Source organism: Mangifera indica, chromosome 12, assembly GCF_011075055.1.
Source record: "Mangifera indica cultivar Alphonso chromosome 12, CATAS_Mindica_2.1, whole genome shotgun sequence".
Taxonomy (NCBI): Eukaryota; Viridiplantae; Streptophyta; class Magnoliopsida; order Sapindales; family Anacardiaceae; genus Mangifera; species Mangifera indica.
In genome coordinates, this window is record NC_058148.1 from 1,567,478 (window position 1) to 1,589,775 (window position 22,298).

At 31.2% G+C, this 22,298-nt stretch overlaps 1 pseudogene; it reads left to right on the top strand.

Annotated features, from left to right (window-relative positions):
* Nucleotides 1-448: 448 nt before the first annotated feature.
* The window catches only part of LOC123193104, a 33,154-nt pseudogene continuing 11,304 nt past the window's right edge, over nt 449-22,298 (top strand).

Sequence of the window (22,298 nt, forward strand, 5' to 3'; positions counted from 1 at the left end):
TCCAAAATTTACTCTATTCACAATTTTCTTACAATGGTTTTACTATCTCCCCTGGTGGATATGTACTTTTTTCCAATGTCAACTTAAACATTAGAGCTTCAATAGACTGGTTGAAGCCCAATATTTTATCCTTTTCTTTACATACAAGGCTCAAGCACTTAAATTCCATAAGAAAGTTCTATTTGACACTACGGTTCGCAAGTATGCTCATTTGCCATACAGTCTCCATAAGTACAAAATGGATTATGCTCAAAAATATCAAAATTTTGAAAGATCTATCACTGAAGCAAACTTTATTATTCCACCTCAAGTCTGGCCTACTCTTACAGATGGCGCCTCTTGGGAATTGTATCTTATCCCTTATACAACCCAATTGACCGAACCAAAGAATCTTTTAAAAAAAAAAAAACTCAATGCACAGGCAAAAACACTACGTTCTTCACACGACATGGATATCTCCCCTCATGATTCTTCATCACACATCTCTTTTGAGTTATCCCTTTCCACCGGGCAGATTCCTATCATCAATGGAGATTTTCCATATATTCCTGTTTATCCAAATGCCCCACTATCCACTTATCCTTATTACGATCAGGATTCTTCCGTCTACAAATATCTTCAAGTGGATTCGTATCTTACTTTTTGCTTTAAGGAAACTTGCACGCACAATCTAAGGCATCGTGTTCTATATGTTGACAATCCTATGTTGTATCATTTCTTTTCCCAACAAGAAGAATCTCTCAAGGATAATGATTTTGATGCCATCGATGCTTTGATTGACAAAGAAAAAGATAGATTACCTTCCACTTCCTATACGAAAGGTTTTACTGTTGCCACTTCCCCTCAATTATCACTTTCATACTTTTTATGTAACATACTGGCCACGTGCCACTTTATTGTTATATTATATACTGGTTATATGCCCATGTATCATTATGTCTGTTATGTGTGCCCCTATAATGGCTATGTGCCTTTGTATAATTATCATCCAAGTGAATTAGGTGAGCTACTTTCCAACTGTCATAGCTACTTTATCACTTTGTAATTATTGCTCTAAGCACTATAAATTAAACCTTCCTTCTTCATGAAAGGATCATCTTTTCCAAATATCTCTCTCAAAATCTTTCATTATGATTCCCCTCTTTGAGTAATTCTATTTGAGTCAGGACAAAACTATTCTTATCCTTATAAGAAATTTTTAGTTAGACCCTCTTTACCATTACTGTAGTATGCTCTATCTTTGCCTTCTCTTTAAGGATCTTAGACATCAGAACTAGTTTTGGTTGGTTGATTCTAAAATAGAGTAGTCTAAACACAGGTTCATAAAATGTTGAGTTGAGCAGACCCGTAAACCATAAAAGGACTTTTTTTTTTTTTTTTTGCTTAAGTTTGAGTTTGGCTAACCCAGGTCATAAGTTGGGTCACCAGGTTCTTGTTTCACTACCATTCTCCTTGACATACCTTGGAACTTGTAACCTTAGTGCTTACTATATGCCACATATCTCCTAAAACCAACCAAAGGGTTAACCCCATCTAAGCTTATTATTAGAGCTATTACCTCTAAAGATTTTTCATTTTGGTATTAAGTCTTTGGCCTTGACTTAGACGAATCTTTTTTTCTGTGGCCTGCACTACTTCTACTCCTTAGAGCGAAACACATATTATATCTCCCCCTACTACTTCTACCCTTACCAAACATTTTTCTTATACAATGGATAGTCTTTACGAGATCAAGTATCTCGATAATGAATCTCATCTTCCTAATACAAACCTTACTTTTCTTAACCCTTATCACAATTATCTTAAGCTTCTTACCTTTTTTCGACAAACTATCAATACTCTAATCAACCTCTCGACTGTACAAATTAAAGAATATGTGTAGAACACCTCTTTTAGTAGTTATCAACTTCCAGTAATTATTACAAAACAATATGTGACTCTAAAATACCCAGTTTACTTTACGTAAGAATGGATTGCTAAAGAGTATACTCACCACCATTTTGGCTTTATTCAATTTGCTCTTACTTTTCATAGCAGGAAAGGATTACCTACTACTTCTTGGATCACACTCTTTGATATAAGATTCCCAAATTTTGAATATGCGATTTCAGACAGAAAAAGGATCAACTTGTTCAATACAAGAGACACATTGACAATTTGGATTATCTAGATCATTTGGTTGGAGTAAATAAATAATTTCACATTGAAGGGTAAAACTATAAATTCCTTCTTAGGGATCTTCCTCATATGAAAATTGAGTAGGAAAACACAAAAATGGTTTTCCTGATGACGAAGAGGATGAAGTAGAGGGCTCATGAGAGATTGATAATTGGCTACTAGAAGACCGTAAAAACTTTGGATCTGTATATTATAACAGAGCAATATCAGTTGTGGCAGTGTGAATCTGTTCATAAGCAGTATACCATTTATTTAGGATAAGTTTTTCGAGTTGCTCTTTAGGCATCTGCTTTAGGATAAAAGTACAGTATGACTTTCTGTCTATATCAACAGTGGGGAAAATATCATCATGAGTATTTTTCGGAGTGGCAATATCAAAAGAATGAATTTCAGAACTTATCTCCTTAGAAACTTATCCCTCACAATAAGCCATTTTTCCCAACCCTATCAGTGACTATCTCATGACACAACAAACTCAACCTATCCTAGACAATGCCATCTTCGAAACTACATCCACCTGTTCTACTTTTGACTAATGCTCCTTTCATGTTGATCATACTGATCCTCTTCCTAGTCTACCAAAAATTTATGTCTATGATTATGGCCAGACGTCAAATCCCTATGATGAGGAACAATCTACAATGGAGCACTGACTCCAGACCCTCCTGATACAGAGCTCGCTTCTAAGTCCTCTCAATATATGCCTAATCATAATTCCAAGTTTTAGACTTTTACCTTTGATAATATTCTAGTCTCACAATATCGAAACTGAATCCATGAGATGACTGGTTGGCTCAATATTGAAATGTTAAAGCCTGGAGCTAATCTTGTGCAAGTCCTTATTGGCAATTTAAAAGAATGATGTATTGTTTTGGCACAGTATCGACAGACTCAACTCATCTGACTTCTAGATGTTGATCAATTTACTTATATTTGTTATGTTGAATTTTTGGGAAGTCTTGCTCATATTGTTGACCAGGCTCGAGAAGAGTTTTTTAAACTCAAGTGTTGTTCTTTCAACTCCAAAAATCTAGAAAAGCATTTCAAAAAAGCTCGTGCTCAATTTTATATTCTTAAAGGAGTTAACGATCCTAACTTGAAACAAGTTTATCTCAATCAACTACCTGAACCATTAGGCAATGAGACACTCAAATTCCTCGAATTCTAATACGAAACTCTAGCCTAAACCATACTCAGAGACCTATATCATATAGTTCTAAATCAACTCCAATTACTTTACAATAAGTCCAAATTTCTCACCAATGTTGATAAACTTGTTAAATCCTTGAGAAAGACTTATAATTGTATAGATTTAAAAATCAAGTGTTCTTCTATAGAAAAACATTACAGTTGCCCTATTTCCAAAAAACGCACCACAGATGCTACAATCCTAAGTATCGATGCAAGTCAGAATACTTGACCCCATAACGACACAAACACAAATTTTTTCACAAGAAAAAGACTTTAAAAAAACATGATCACTGTTTCATTTGCAAGAAGAAATGACACTTCTCTGAAAATTGTCCTTTACGAAAAGGCCAAAAAAATGATATAGCAACTCTCTCATATTACTAGTCTTAAAGACCATGATGTTGAATCTCTTTATTCTAAGACTAATTCAGAGCACTCAAATTTAGACTTCATTCTGTATGACTCTGACTCTGATTTAGATATTTCTCATGAAATAGATCCCTTTGATTCTTATGGTGTGATAATGCCTTCCCACAACCTACAACATTAACAACCTCTTGTTGAGCTCAAACTGTTGCTTCACAAATATAAAAAACCTATAAAGATTATTGTTCTTATTGACATAGGAGCAATTTCTTCAATCTTGAAGCTTAAGGTAATTCTTTTTTCTTATTGGAAACCTTTCAAACAATACTTCCAAGCTACTAATAGTGAAGTGTTTTGTTACTGAAGCTATCAACAAGTCAATTATCTTACAGCCATTCCCCTTTATCAATATTTCTTACAAGTTCCTAACCTCATACCTTCTTGGCAAAAATGCAATCATTGGATTAGACATTATCAAAAAAATTTTGCATAAACATATCTACATTCGATCTGATGGATTACAATATTCCTAACAATTTCTCCCATGGAGTAAAATTCCAAATTACTTTACCATTGCTCCCTTGGATGCTCTACAACAATAGATTGTTAAAGAAACTTGTGCCATTAGTCATTTAGAATTTCTCCTTAAATATGATAGACCTTATGGAAACGATCTAAATTCTTTATTACTCTCCCATTTAAGAAGAACGAAGACTTTAATCCCACTAAAGCAAGTCATAATGGGTTAAATCCTAACCTGCCCCAACAAGTCGAACAAGAACTTGCCTAATTAAAGTAAGAAAGCCTTATTGAGCCCATTCATTCCCCATGGGCTTGTACTGCCATTTATGTCAACAAACCAGCTAAACAAGTCTAAGGCTTGTAATTAATTATCAGCCTCTCAATGATTTTTTCAGGATAACAAGTTTCCTATACCTAACAAACAACATTTCTTTGCTAGACTAGCCCATGCCAAATTCTTATCCAAGTTCTTATCTAAAGGTAGATTTTAGCAACTTGGAATCCAATCCGAGGATAGGCCCAAAACTACTTTCACTCTATTTGGCCATCATTACCAATGGACTGTCATGCCTTTTAGGCTTAAAATAACCCTATCACTATTCTAAAAGCTATGAGCAAAATTTTTAGCCCAATTCAAGAAAAATCTCTCGAGGATATTGATTTTGATGTCATTGATGCTTTGATTTACAAAGAAAAAGACAGACTACCTTCTACTTCCCATATGAAAGGTTCTACTATTGCCACATCCCCTCATTTATCACTTTGATACTTTTTATGTAACATAATGGCCACGTGCCATTTATTGTCATATTACGTACTGGCTATATGCCTTATGTATCATAATGTCTGTTATGCATACCTTTATAATGGCTATGTGCCCTTGTATAATTATCGTCCATGTGAATCAGGTGAGCTACTTTCCAACTATCATAACCACCTCATCACTTTGTAATTATTTCTCTAAGCTTTATAAATTAAACCTCCCTTTTTCACAAAGGGATCATCTTCTCCAAATATCTCTCTCAAAATCTTTCATTATGACTCCCCTCTCTGAGTAATTCTATCTAAGTCAAGGGTAAACTCTTCTTATCCTTATGAGAAATTTTCAGTTATACCTTCTCTACCATTACGATATTATGCTTTGTCTTTGCCTTCTCTCTAAGGATCTTAGACATCAAAACTCGTTCTGGTTGGTTGATTTTAAAACAGAGTAGTCCAAACACATGTCCATAAAAGGTTGAGTTGAGCAACCCGTAACCCATAAAAGAACTTTTTTTTTTGCCTAAATATGAGTTTGGTTAACCCAAGTCATACGTTGGGTCATCGCGTTCTTGTTTCACTACTATCCTCCTTAACATACCTTTGAACTTGTAACCTTAAGGCTTACTACATGCCACATATATCCCAAAACCAACCAAAGGGTTAACCCCTCTAAGTTTAGTATCAGAGCCATTACTTCTGAAGATTTTTTATTTTGACATTAAGTTTTTTGCCTTGACTCAGATAAATCTCTTTTTCTTATGGCCTACACTACTCCTTCTAAGAGCAAAACTATATTATCTCTGCCCCTACTACTTTCACCCGTATCAAACACTTTTCTTAAAAAATAGATAGTTTTTACGAGATTAAGTATCTCAATAATGAATCTCATCTTCTTATTACAAACCTCACTTTTCTTAAACTTTATCCTAATTATCTTAAGCCTCTTACTTCTTTTTGACGAACTATCAATACTTTGATCAACCCCTCAACTGTAAAAATTAAAGAATATATGTAAAACACCTTTTTTAGCAGTTATCAGCTTTCAACAACTACTGTAGAACAATATATGACTATGGAGTACCTAGTTCACTTTACGACAGAATAGATTACTAAAGGGTATACGAAAGCTATAAGCACCAATGCCTTATGTTTTACTCGACCTCTATGTAACCTCCTTAACTTTGTGATTCTTAAATATAACTTTGACCAAAAGAATCTGCCTACATCTGTGGTCATTAACTTGTTTATCTAAGATTTGAATTGGGCACTCTTTATATGCCAAATTATCTATAAGCTTGACATCTTTAACTCTGAGCACATTAGTTTAGTCATTGATATTCTTGCACAACAATGATAGATAAAACATGTTATGAATGCGATCCATACTTGTTGGAAGCACAAGTCGATAGGCAACCTTACCTGTACATTCCAATAACTCAAATAGTCCTACAAACTTTGATGTTAACTTGTCTTTCTTATTGAATCTTACAACATGCTTTTAGAGGGCTACTTTAATAAACACCTTATCACCTATATTAAACTCAAGATCATATCTCCTCTGGTCTAAACAACACTTCTTACAGTTTTGAGCCTGTCTTATCATTTTCTTTATTAATTTGAAATCCTCAATCATCTTTTAGGTTATCTTTAGTCCTAATGTTTAAGTCAAGGCATCTCTCCCTTTTATCTCATCCTATTGCAATAGTGATCTACATCTTCTATCATATAAAGCCTTATACAAAGCCATCTTTATATTTGTTTGGTAGTTATCATACACAAACTCTATCAATGACAACATATTTATCTAACTCATTTATCTTAGTTTGACTATTTCTTTAGAGATGATAGGACGTATTGAATGCTAATCCTATATCCAAGAACTTATGCATACTCTACCAAAAAGTTGAGATAGAAGTGGTGCCTCGATTTGAAACTATCATCCTTGGTACCCTATGAAGCTTGATTGTCTCCTTAACACACATATAACCTAGCTGACATGTACTCGTGATATTTTTCACTGCAATAAAGTGCACTTTCTTGGTCAATCAATCAATTATGACCCATAAAATGTTTTATCTTTCTCTAGCCCTTGATAATCCAACTATAAAATATATTAAGATATGCTCTTATTTCCACTCTGGAATATTGAGAGGCTACAACAATCTTGATGGTCTCTAATATTCAGCCTTAACTAATTGATATACTAAACACTTGGCCATAAAATCTACTATAACTTTCTTCATACCTGATCATCGGAAAGATCTCATCAGATCCTAATACACCTTTACACTTTTTGGGTAAGTAGTGTAAAGGAAACTATACACTGCGCTAAGGATTTTATCTCTCAATCTCTAATCTCATGGAATACATATTCGATATCTGAATCTCATCATACCTTTTATAATACTTAAATATGGTTTAATATCTTTAATGACTCTCTAACTTAACTAAACATAACAATCATCTAATATTTGGGTCATACGAATCTTATCATGAAAGGTTGACTGAACCTATAGGTCCACCAACTGTTTTGTAATTACCTCTATCTGCTTTCTCACTCACTCTTGTTGTAACTCTTAGTGAGTGATAATCTGTGATAGAACTACTTTTTGCTCAAAGCATTTACAATTATGTTAGCTTTGTCCAAATGGTATATGATCTTACACTAATAATCTTTCACCAACTCCAACTATCGTTTTTGCCATATATTAAGTTTCTTCTGGGTAAAGAAATACTTAAAGCTTTTATGATCCACGTATATATTACTCTTGCCCACATATAAATAATGTCGCCATATCTTAAGAGCAAACATAATGGTTGCCAACTTAAAGTCATGTGTCAGTTATTGAGTCTCATAATCCTTAAACTAATAGGAGATATATTGTATTACTTACCGTTTTGTATTAGAATTACTCCCAAACCCTAATGTCAAACATCTACAAAGAGATCATATTTTTCACCTTCTATTGGCAAGGCTAAGATAGGAGCTAATGTTAACCTCCTCTTTAACTCATGAAAACCTTACTCATAGGCATTAGATAAGAGCTAATGCATTCCTTAGACATGTTAGTATATTAAACTTATGTTTTTATTATCATTAAAACATTAAAGCCCAACAATCTCCACTTTTTCGATTAATGGCAAAAACTAAGTTCAGAAAAAAAGAATAGTATAAAGTGAGAAATTTAATTTTGTATCACAGTTACTTCTCTTCACTTTGATAGTAAAAAAATTTGACAAACTTTCCCTTATATTCTTTTACTTATTTCTCCCATTTTGTGTTAGTGAACAAATACCAGTATAAAACAACAATACCAAGCAAGCAATATACTTATATAATAATCAAGTAGAATTATGAACAGTTAATATTAAAGTTATATAATAATCAAGAGTGCATTATTAGAACATAACAAAAAAATAAATGAAGAATAAAGTTTATGAAATGCAAAAAGTCATGATATGAAATGCATGCTCAGGGACAATCGATCCAATCGTGGAATTCTTGATAAAAGCTCTATTGCTCTTCTATAATTTTATCTTGGCATTCATGAAGTTCATGAATATTGAGTTGGATATCTTGAAGACCTTTTCTCATGAACTTCATTATGTGATCTAATTGCACTTGAAATTGATTTACAATAACTTCATCCTCCCTTCTTGGATCTTTGGTAAAACGAGAACAAGAGCTTGATCCGGATGATACCTTGGTGTAGGAAGAGCGTGAACTTAATACTTAGGAGGAACTTGTTCTTCTTCACCATTAATAATTCTTTAATGTATATGACAATAAGTTTTGAATCTATAACCTCCTTGATCAATTCTTTCAATTAATGTCATCTTGATTAAGGATTAAGCAGAGAAAAGGTTTAGATCTTTGAATGTAATACAATACTCATCTTCTACTACTAAGTTTAATCCAAGTTTCTGAGTAATGAATGATACGATGATACCAAATTTAATAGCGTGATCATTAGTCTTAATGAGGTATAATCTATGGATGAGCCAACTAGCAATAACAACTTGAATTCCATGTTAAGTAACAAACATCAACTTTAAGTCTTGAATCAAAACAAATCTATTCGAATTGGTTCGACATTCAAAGTGTAGGTAATCATTGTATAGAGTACCTAGTAGACTAGATTATCTAACTTTCTTCACTTAGAAAGATGTAAATTATGAGTTTCTCATCTTTTTAGTTCAATCCAAGTAGTAGAGTGATTGAGTATTCAACATCACATCATCATCACATTCTAACTATTAAACGAGCATTTGTGAAGTAATGCAGTCTAAATTTCATGGTAAAATCCATAATATGATGTTCGATATCCATTCCCAATTTTAAAGAATTGTAAAACTTATATAATAGATTTTTATAGACTTCAAGTTGCATGAAAAACAGGATAATTTGTTTCGTCCTATTTACTATTTCCATAAATTTATTTGCAATACTAATCTTCGCTAAGATAGGCAAGTACACATTACTTCCCACAAGAATTTTTCTATTTCTAATTTTATTCAAATATTGTTCTATTCACCATTTTCTATAACAATAACATAATATGTTTAGGAAGTACCTATATCTTTTGTTGACTAAAGGTGCTTAGTTCTTAGAGTCATGAAGTTGAAACAAAACAAAAACTTGAAATCTCGTCAGCACAAACTCAAGAAAATTATAAGGAAATTGTGATAAACCATGAACAAACTATGTAAGAACTTGATGAACTTGTTAGCAAACAGTTTTGGTGAGTAGATGCAAGATGGTGTGAATATGATTTGAATTTTATCTTTGTAAGATTTTGAGCAAAACTTCCAGGAAATTTTAGGAGAAAAGTGGTCAACAAAAAGAAAAAAATAAAGCTTAGGGATTTAGTTTGAAGAAGAAAGGGGAAAGTTCCACATGTGACACCAAAAGACAAACATATATATATTATTTTATTATTTTAAATTATACTATTCTGTTATATGTGTATACATTCACACATACATATAATAGGATAATATACTTTAAAATAATAAGATTATATATATATATATATAAAATAACTGAATCATAAACTTTTTAAATGCTAAGTGGGAGAACATACACTGCCAGCTGTGCCAAAAATTATTTTTACTAGATGTTCACTAGTTAGTTTGGATGATAATTCAACTATATTTTTCAAAAATTTGACCGAGCCAATTTTCGTTACACTTGGACCATAAATAACACGACTGTGTAGGGCAAAAGAAATTTTCAAGAAAAAGTTTTCTAAAAAGTTTTCCAGGTCAGGATTTTTTAGAAATTCACAAAACATACCTTTGCAATGAATGAAGTTTTTACAGAGATCAAATTTAGTAGTGATAGGTTCAGGTCAACCCAAATCAAAATATCTAAAAATTATGGATCTTGATATTTTGAACAAATCAAGGACAATTGATATAATTCGGGATTTAATCAACTTTAAACACAAGTTTGAATTGATTCAATTTGAATTCACATTAAACATTTATGCTATGTAAATGTAAATGCATTTTCACATAATCACAAATATTCATATTCAAATTAACAAGTATAAATATCACACAATCAATCAAGATAACATAATCAATCAAAATAACTTGCAAAGTTAACACAATCAAGGCTTATATCAATGAGAGCATTAAGCACTTACTTGATTTGCATTAATCATATCAAACTCTCTTCAAATAAAGCAAAAGCAATCCTTATCAAAAGGCTTAGTAAAAATGTCAGGAAATTGATAGCTAGAATCAATAAATTCAATTTAAATATCACTCTTACTAATATGATCATACAAAAAGTGATCTCTAATGTTTATGTGCTTTGTCCTTGAATGCAAGATAAAATTTTTGAAAAGTTGAATGACACTAGTATCATCACAAAAGATTAGGATGTTTTTCATTTCAAAACCAAAATCCATAAGTTGTTGTCTCATTTATAAGAGTTATGCACAACAGCTAGTTGCGAAAACATATTCAACTTTTGTAATAGATGTTGCCACCAAATTTTGTTCCATTGAAAACCATGAAACAAGCATGTTATCTAAAAATTGACAAGTGCCACTAGTTTTTTTCATATCTATTCAACATCTTTTGAAATTGACATCCAAAAATGCTCATAATTTGAACGCGGATCCTTTAGGTTACCATAAACCAATGTTTAGGGTTCCCTTAATGTATTTCAAGATTCATTTCATGACATTTAGATGTGATTCCTTAGGAGTCGCTTGAAAACATGAACACTTATATACAGTAAACATGATATCGGGTCTAGATGTAGTTAAATACAATAATGCATCTATCATGCTTCTATATGTTATGATTTCGACACTTTTACTTCCCTTATTTGCGTCCAATTTTAGAGAAATACTCATAAGAGTGGGTTGCTCCTTGGCATTTTGCATGTTGAAACCCTTAAGAAGATCTTTGACATAATTAGCTTGGTTAAGCAAAATCTTTTCCTTTGTTTATTTGATTTGAAGTCTTAGGAAGTAATTTAGCTCCCCCATCATGTTCATTTCAAACTTACCTTACATCATCTTTGAAAAATCTCTATAAAAAGATTCATTATTAGCATTGAAGATGATGTCATTAACATAAATTTGAAAAATTAAAATATCTTACATATGTCTTTTAATAAATAATGTAAACTCTTCTAACTAATAGGTGTGTTACAGAAAAACGGCAAGAGTTCACCTATTTTAAAAGGTTGGGGAAATTGTTTTTTTAACTATGCCCTATAACACTCCTAATTGGCAATTTATACAAACCAGTCCTACCAACCGACTAGATTTTCATCAACTTAATCATAATTAACAAAATAAGTACATAATAATAACTATCATAAAAATTACCACCCACAGAAACTTTGTAACCAATTTTCATGATTACCCATATATATACACATATATAGATATATATATATATATATATATATACACAATCACATATATACATATAGGAAATAAAATATATACATATCTACCAATATTTATATCAAGTATATATTTATACATATATTCACATATACATCAAGACATAGAAATCAACAAAAATATAATGTCTTTCTCCTTTAGTCTCATGTCTCACTAGTACACCTCGGGAATCTTTGCTGCAACTCTTTTCTTGTAAAATATTAAATTAAATGGAGTGAGCGACCATGGCTCAGTAAGAAAATCATATTCAATACTCAAAGCATTTTATACCAGTACTAATCTTTTCCATACTCAGCGTATCTGAGCTATTCACATACAAAATAATCGACACGGAACATGCATTAAACACATACCATAATTCTCTTTTTTCAACCATTTATTCATTTCCTTACTATACAAATATGATTCACTTGTTATGATTTATGCATGTATGAGTGTCATGACTTTTCTATTTTCTGATCGTACATTTTTCTCAACTCTTTATCAGCCACATAGGCTTGCATGCATGATTTTAATGCAAATGTCTTTCATAAAATATTTTCTAATTCTTTCTCTCTTTTTTTTTTAATTTATTTTCATTGACCGGTCTAAACTACATAGATAGTACTCGCAGTCACTATACAAGGTATAATCCTCTTTTACATGTATATATATATATATTTTTTTTTACTATCCATACAGTACAGCTAATATTTTTCTTTGTTGTCCACACAATACAATTGGTTGTCCACACAGTATAACCGATATTTTTCTTTGTTGTACACACAGTATAGTTCGCGTGTAAGAATTTTAAGCATGCTTTCTACTTTCCTATATCATATGAGTCATTATAAAACCAAAAACACTTGTTTTCCATTTTCTGAAAACATGCATAACTTAGAAAATGTTTTTCCCCTTTCTTTATTTTTCTGAAATCATGCATATGCTATGATTCCTCATGTATAAATTGTATAACCATAATATGAAATATGTTCATTCATTATTTTCCCTTATTCGTTTCACTCTTTATCAAACATCATATTATTTTCTCATGCATTTATATATATCTCATGCATCGAATTAATTTTAAAATATATAATATAAGCTTAATATAAGGGTTATTACACATATCATGCACATAATTAAGCAAAATTAACCTATATCATATAAAATGACACTTTTGCCCTTATGGATATAAGGGTTATTCCACATATCATGCACATAATTAAACAAAACTTAACCTTATGGATAAAATTACATGCTTACCCTTAATGTAAATTCTTTCATCAATTCATCATTTCTCATATATTCAACACACAAAATCCATAAAGCTAACCCTAGGAATATGAAATGTCTAAAATACCCTTATGGCCAAAAATTACATCATGAATCCTAACGAATTTCTTTATCCTTTTAAACATAAATCACTTTAATTCTATTACCTTACACACTTATAAAAGTAAAGGTTATTTAAATAACCTAACTCATATTACTTTAAGTATGTAAAGCATGAAATTCTTAACTTTTCTTTGCTAATTAGGTGATTTAAGTCTATTCTCCTTCTTTTCTTCTTCTTAACAACCTTAATCAACCAAAAATATAATCATCCATCAAAACTCTAAACTTCACATCTCTTAAAAATTAAATTTTCTATCTTAAAACTTACTAGAATTGATAGATCTATATTTTTTATAACTAGAGGTTCTGGAAATTAGGTGGTTTAACTAAGTCTTTTGATGAATTTTGTTTGAAGGAAAAACTTTAGTTAAAATTATCGAGATTCTCGGCTACGGAAAAAGAAAATGAATAGTTGGTTGGTTTTATAAGCTTTTTGGACAAATTTACCCTTAACCTTTCCTTAAAATGACTCTTTTATCCTTAACCAATTACCAAAAACCCTTAGCACCATTATATAATTTCAAGTGTGCCATTTAATTTTTATTCCCACTTTGTCTCTTAAATCCTTCTAAAATGAGCATTTTACCCCCTTTGAAAATTATTGCTCATTTAGTAGTTTTCTATAATTCTTTTGCAATTTCTTTAAATAGCAAGTTATAAAATCAACTCTAGGGATAATTTTGGAAGTAGAGTTCACTGGCACACCTGAATCCGGGTGTTACAAATAAGGTGGTATCCACCTTCCCTTGTGAAAAACCATTTTCAATTAATAAAATACTTAATATTTTGTACTAAGCTCTAGGAGCTTGTTTTAAACCATACAAAGTTTTTCTCAATCTAAACATATGATTTGGAAATTCATGGTTTTTGAAAATGAGAGGTTGTTCAACATAAACCTCTTCTTGAATAAAACCATTTAAAAAACACTTTTGACATCCATTTGAAATAGTTGAAATCAAAATGATTCGCATATGCAAGAAACATCCTAATTCCCAAACATTACTACTCTTAAATTGGATAGTTCCCAAACATTATTGCTCCTAAATTGGTTAGTTCCCAAATAATACTGCTCTTAAATTTATTCAACTCTTCTTGCATTGCAACCACCTAACTTTCATCTTCAAAAACTTCTTCGACCTTCTTGGGCTTAATTTGTGACAAGAATGCCACAAATTGGCATGTGTTCCTTAATAAAGCTCTAGTTTTTACTTTTTAGGTAAGGTTTCCAATAATCCTTACTTCTTTCACTTTACCTTTCACCCTTGGATATGAGATTTCTTTTTGTGGTTCTTGAGGCTATATGAGTTCATTCTTTTTATCTTTAACCTCAACTTGATGGTCTTGTTTCTCTTTTTTTGGTTGAGATGCGCCATTGATTTGTAGATCCTTTATGAGCTTAATGACTTCATCTTCATTTATATTTTCTATACACTTGAAAGATTCATCAAATACCATATGAATAGATTCTTCAACTAAGAAAGTTCTCTTGTTAAAGACTCTAAATGTTTTGGATGAAGAAGAGTAACCTAGGAAAATTGTTTTATCTAACTTGACATCAAATTTTTCTAGGTTATCAATACCATTATTTACCATAAAACATTTGCACCCAAAAGGATGAAAATATGCAATATTGGGTTTTCTCTCTTTGATAACTCATAAGGAGTTTTTTAAGGATTGACCTAATCATGACCTTATTTATGATATAACATGAAGTATTAATGGGTTCGCCCCAAAAATATTTAGGCAAATCATTTTCACACAACATGGTTTTAGCTATTTTTACAAGTGTTCTATATCTTCTCTCAAAAACTTCATTTTGCTTAAGGGTTTTAAGTGTCAAAAAATTATGTTCAATACCATGATCATTACAAAATAATTTAAAATCTGAATTTTAAAACTCTTTTCCATAGTCACTTCTAATACATGTAATAGCATAACCTACATGGTTTTACAATTTCCTAACAAATAGAATAAATGCATGGAATACATCGTTTTTATTTGCAAGAAGCAAGACCCAAGTAAATCTTGAAAAATCATCAACAATTACAAAACAATAATGTTTTCCACCTAGGCTTGTAGTTTTAGATGGTCCATACAAATCCATATGTAAAAGTTGAAAGAGTCTTAATGTTGAAACACAATTTTTAGATTTAAAACAAATTCTTGTTTGTTTTCCTTTTTTGCAAGCATCACACATATGATCCTTTTTAAAACTAATTTTGGCAAACCTTTTACCAAGTTTCTTTTTGAAAGCTTTTTAAGAACATCAATGCTTGCATGTCCTAATCTTTTATGCCATAACCATATCTCCTCTTTGGTTAACATGAGAAATAACTTTATAAATGCAATGTCATGTAAGTCTATAATGTACACATTTGAATCCCCATAACCAATGAATGCAATTGTATTTGTGCTAACATTAACAATTTTTCAACAAAAAGAATAAAAACTAATCTTGAAGCCCTTATCACACAATTGACTTATACTAAGTAAATTATGTTTAAGACCTTCAACAAACAAAACATCATTAATAGAGAATAAAGAGTTACTTACGGCGTCAATGCTAATTTCCTTTCCTTTAGAGTTGTCTCCAAAATACCTTATTCTTTGGCCTTAAATAAGGAAAATAGTATTTTATCTCCTGTCGTGTGTTTTAAGCATCTATTATCCAAGTACCACTTGCTAGAGAACCTCAAGAAAGATTACAAGCATGCTTACAAGATAAATTCATCTATTCACTTTTTGGTACCTAAATGGTCTTAGGTCTAACAATATTAGTTTTAAATGTCTTTTAAGGAACCCAAACCTTCTTTGCTTCAAAAGGTTTACCGTTCATAATTAGACAATGTCTTAATGTTATGCCCAATGAATGAACAAAATTTACATTTCTTGTGCCTAATCTTTCTTTAGAGGTCTATCTGAGTTTGAAAAAAGGTTACTTCCATTATAGCCTAATCTTTCTTTATTAAGACCATATCTTTAGGATGTAAGCATCTCATCCACTTTCTTAGTGCCTATTTTGAATTTTTCAAATAATTCATTTGAGCTAGATACCTTTTTCTTTAATTCTTCATATTCCTCTTTAATGCATGTTAATTATTTTAGTCACGAATCTTTTTCATTTCTAATAACATCATACTTTTTGGCCAACTCATCACGATCATGCAAGAGTATATCATGTTCCTTTTTAATGCAAATTAATTGTTTCTTTGATGATTTATATTTTGCATTCATTTTTTCATACTCATCCATCGAGGTTTTAAATGCATTTTGTAATTTATCCAAAAAATATGAGTTTGAATCATTTACCTTATCATTAAAATCACTCTTGCCCATGAAGCATATGTTGGCCTTTTCTTCCTCTGACTCACTTTTATCACTTAAGTCATCGCTTCTACTCCAAGTAGTGGCAAACACTTTCTTCTTGAATCTTTGTTCCTTCTTACCCTTGTTCTTCTTTCTCAAAGGGCAGTCTTGATGAATATATCTTGGTTTCTTATAGTCATAACAAATTATGTTATGGTTGCTCTTTTTGACATCTTCTTTTGTTCTTTTTTGTCTAGCAAAATCTTTTCCTTTGTTCCTTTTTATCTTGATAAGAATTCGCTAAACTTTCTAGCTAGGAGACTCATATCATCTTCATCCAAAGAAATGTTTCCTTCCTCTTCCTTTTCAACCATAACCTTCAATGTAATATCTTTCTTAGCCTTAACTTTTTTTCTTTTGGTTTCCTCTTCATCTCATAGGTAAGTAAACTTTTTATGAGCTTATCTATTCTCATCTTGCTAAAATCCTTAGACTCCTTAATAGTCGTTACCTTCATGGTCCACGAATCTGCTAATGATCTTAAATTCTTCTTTACCAATTTAATCATCTCAATTCTCTTTCTAAGCCTTTTAAGATCACTCATTAAATTAAAGAACTGCTTGTACATGTTAGTTATGTTCTCTCTAGACTTCATTTCAAATAACTTGTATTCCTAAAAGAAAAGCTCAATCTTTGATTCTTAAACTTGGCTTGTTTCTTCATGTGTGGTTTTGAATAAGGTCTAAACTTCTTTAGTAGACTCATAAGTTGATACCTTATTAAATCTTATACCATCAAGAGCATAAAACAAGATGCTAATAGCTTTAACATTCAAGTTCATTATCTTTTTGTCCTCATCTTTAAAGTCCATTTCATTTCTTAGTTCATTGGTCCTAAGGTTTATTGGTACTAAATCAACATATTCAATCATTTCCATAATTTAAAGTCAATAGATCTAACATCAAACCTTATTCTAATTTTTCATTAGGTATAATTAGTTCCACAAAACAAGGATGGTCTAGTGGTGCATTGTCCATCAATGAAAATGGGAGTAGATGTATTGGTTATTAAGAAAAGAGATCGTTTACCCTAAAAATCATTAGATTTTAGTAAAATTGGAATCCAAACTCTAATTCCAATTGAGAAACCCTTTTGAAATGGCTAATATAAACCTAAAGAGGGGTGTGAATAGGTTCTTTTAAAAAAATCAAATAAAACCTTTCTCAGTAACAAAATTTATAGCAACAATAAATAACATAGCAATATTTAATAGAAAGTAAGTGTGAATAATCAATGCAGAACAAATAGATAACTTAAGTGTGAATAATCAATGCAGAACAAATAAATAACTTAAGCAATTAATTAATAAACACTGGAGAAGAATTAAAGATATTAGTTTTAGAAAAGCTCAATTTAGAGTGGTTCGGAGTTTTCTCTTGCAAGCCTCTTATGTTCATTTCTCTAAACAAATTGCCTTGCAGTCCCACTATCTCTTGGAAAACATTTTACACATAGTATGTTTAGGATTGCATCCATAACACTAGTTGATATAGGATTGCACCTAAAATGTTTGATTAAAAAGAGATAAGAACATTGAATGCCTCTCTAAAGCTTTAAATGTAAGATAAGTGCACTTGAACTCTTAATGAATAAAGTGAAAGCTTGGCTAGAGTTATAGAAAGTAGGGAATGTAGAATATGTTTAGTTTTTCTTTTCTTTTTATTTTTTTGTGTAATTTTCAATTGAAGCTCAATTAATAGAGCTAGGTTACATGGTTATGCAACATTTCATTGGGATTGAGTTACTATTAAAAGGGAACTAAAAAATTTGACAAAGATGACCTTGATTAGAGTTGTAACAGATAACTTTTAAATGCACTCAGCATGGGCAGTAAATCCTTATCACAGATACATGTTACATTTCCCTATTTAAAAAAAATTAAAAGCTTAAACAGGTGCATGCTGACTTATGCACGGTTTGATTTTACGCAAAATAAAGAAGTACATAGTTAGGACGTTTTATATAAGGTACAACTGGGATGATTTTATAAAGTGCACAAATGGACGGTTTAACATGTGGCACGACTCAAGGATTTCACATATGGTGTGAACAAATGCTCTGATGTGTCACAATTGGGATGATTTTACATGTGGCATGGTTGGACAATTTTACATATGGTATGAACTGATGCTTTGATGTGTCATAGTTAGGACACTTTAATGTGTCATGACTGGGATGTTTTACAAATGGAATGAAATGATATTTTGATATGCCATAGTTAAGACATTTTTAGAGGTCATGATTTAAATGATTTTACATGTGGCAAGGTTGGGATAGTTTACACATGGCATGACTAGACACTTTTATGAGGTCATAATTAGAACATTCCATATGGCATGACTAGACAGGATAACACATCTTCTTGATTACTTTTCCAGAATATTATATGGTTAGAGCATAGCTTAAACACAAAAAAGGCACAATTATATTTTCTTTGCTTTAGAATTATTAGCGAACATCTTTATAAGCTTTTACAATATCATAATTACGTATAATTCAATCATTTCCTTAATAGTATCTCTCGAGGCTAAGACATACAAGTGTGATCTTAGTAGTTCCTCGATATATTAATACATATTAATGAATTACACATATTAGCCCATAAATTCAAACAATCATGAATGTCTTTCAACATTTGCATATGAGATATCTTCTCCTATACTCAAGAGTGACGAATCTTTTATTGATCAACCATATCCTCTATGTGTTCCATAATATGGTCAATCACTACTTTCATGATACCCTTATTACAATGATACGTTAGATAGTGTTAAACCATACCAATTCTTATATGAGATGGTTTGGAAACCTTAAATCAAAAGATTACATACACCCTAGTGTTTAGAAGATTTGTTCCATAGACGTTGGAGCAACCATCTATATAGATATTCTCTAGTAAGGTGATAGGTGCTAAATATTGAATATTTTTTTATTCCTTTATATTTAGTTTTGTGGTATGTTTTATGATTAAATGAGATGATTAATTTATTTTGTGAATTAGGAGTGGATTAGAGGCATCAAATTGAAAGTGGAACATAATATGCAGTTTTTTGACTTTGGCAAATTCGACCTGTAGAGGTTTAGTAGAGGTTTTGATGTCCTTAGTGTTTCAAAACAAGAAAGAGGACTTCTTGGCATTTGAATTAGATCTCCTGAGCTTTTTGAATTGGGCTTACATGTTCAAATCCAAGTTCATTTGTGTTGTCAAACTTTGGATTAGAGTTAGATATAAGCTCACTATTGTTTAGGCATGGTTCAATAATCAAGTCATAACTTGAGTTTAAGTTGAATTGAAAAGTTCAAATCTAAGGGTACTACTTTCGTGAGGCACCCAAACTCAAATTAAGTTTATATTTGATCCAAAATTTACTTATAAATTCTTGCAAAAAAAATTTCACCTTTAAAAAAAGAAGAGATTTAAATGCCTACAAATTAGGAAGTGGAGTTGTGCATGAGAGGAAACTTTTTTTACGGCTTTCATGTCCTAAAAAACCTAGTGGAAAGACAAGAAAAAGAATTAGTTTTTTTTTTTTTTTTTGCGAGTTAGCATGTCCAACTAAGTTTTTCTCTTCAGCTCGAAGAGATTTCAAACCCAAAACACAAGTTAATAGTGCAATCAATTCAGTAACATTACTTCTTCAATCCTCTTAAGAAATTAATTCATGTTATTCTATTTTAATGATATTTGATGTTTGGTTTGTTTGATTTGAATAAGGCCTATTAAATCAATTATATCAACATCAATTGCTAGAATTAAGAAAGGGGTTACATAATTGGTTTTTTTCCCAATCATTAGGTGGAAAATAGTAATACAAGATTATAGACAAGCTTTCTTTTTATTACTATGAATAATTTGATTTAAGTTAAACATCCGAACTTGTAAGATTGTTGTCGAAATCAATCCAATTCCTTAGTTGCTATTGCTACCATTTTATTAAATCTAAAGATCTTGTTTTAGGTTGTCCAATGGTTAGATTTTAATAACAGTTTATTCATTAGAAAGGGAATTAAGAGGAATTTAGGTAATAAAGCTTGTTATTACCTAGGATTGACAATTTATGAGAAAGATGAAATAATGTTGCTATTGATTTAATCCATGAGTTGTGAGGGTGAGATTGAACCAAGAGTTGAATTTTAATAGATTGATTTTGTTTAACTTAATTTTAGTGTTCAGAGTTATTATTAAATCAATTTGGAATTCAAGTGCCCTTTTCCCCTTTCTCCCCCCTCCCCTCCCCTACGGGTTTTAGGACTGTTTTTAATCAATTTAGAAATTAACAATAGAATTATAATTAACTACACTTCTCTATGGGATCGACCTCTATTTGCCCTAACTATTGTCTTATAGAAAATTAAAATAGAGTAATTATTTTTTTGTGTATTTGACAACCATCATGGGGTTAGTCTGATGAACACATCTACAATATGCACCTATGTGTTATACCAAGCAGTCAATAAATAGCTTTAACTCGCAAAAACTATCTCTACTTTTTGGTAGGATCACTCAACATTATAATAATCTTATCACCATTACATACGCCTTTAGTCATTGTAATATCAAGATTATAGATATTTCTAAAATATAGATATTTCTAAAATGACCACTTAATATATGCACATATGATTAATCGTCTAATTTCTTTGTCATAGTTCTACCATTCTAAAGGCATGTTGTTTGCGCAATCATATAATAAACAAGCATATAAACTAAATAACTATAAATCTTTTCATTAATTAATGAGATAAATTACAATTACAAATGTCAAATCAATTGGCTCTAGGGCATATACCATAATAATCTCTCACTTGCACTATAGCCAATCGGTTATGTATCTTATGCCTAATCTTGTTACCTACCTGTCATGCTTTTGTTGCAACATAGGCTTTGTTAATGGATCGGCCAAATTGTCATTTGTATCAATCTTTTCTATTTGTATGTCACCTCGCTAAATAATCTCTCAAATTAGATGATATCATCTGAGTATATGTTTGGACCTCTAATGAGACCATGGCTACTTTGCTTGAGCAATCACTTTATTGTTGTCGTAATAGAGCTAAATTAGCTCAGCTGTGCTTGGAACCACTCCAAGTTCTGTCATGAATGTTTTCATCTATACAACCTCTTTTGTTGCTTCTAAAAAGGTAATGTACTTAGACTCTATTGTGGAATCAACCACTATAGAGCTTTGTTAGTTTATTGCACCACCATTTAAACAAAACACAAACCTAAATTGTGATTTAAATGCATCTTTATCAATTTGGAAATTGGCATCACTGTAGCCTCTAATAGTGAGTTCAAAATCCCCTTTCATAAACCAAGAAAACATCCTTAGTCATTCTTAGGTGCTCTAGGATGTTCTTGACAACCATCTAGTATCTTTCACCTGGATTATGTCGATATCAACTATAAACATGCAAGGCATATGAGACACCAATCCTTGTATATAGCATGACATACGTGATGGATCTTATAACTGAGGCATATAGAATCCCACTTATCTTATCTCTCTTAGATTATGAAGATAGGCATATCTCTTTTGAAAGATATACACCATAAAACATAGGAAGAAATCCTGTTTTTGATTCTTCCATATAAAATCTCTT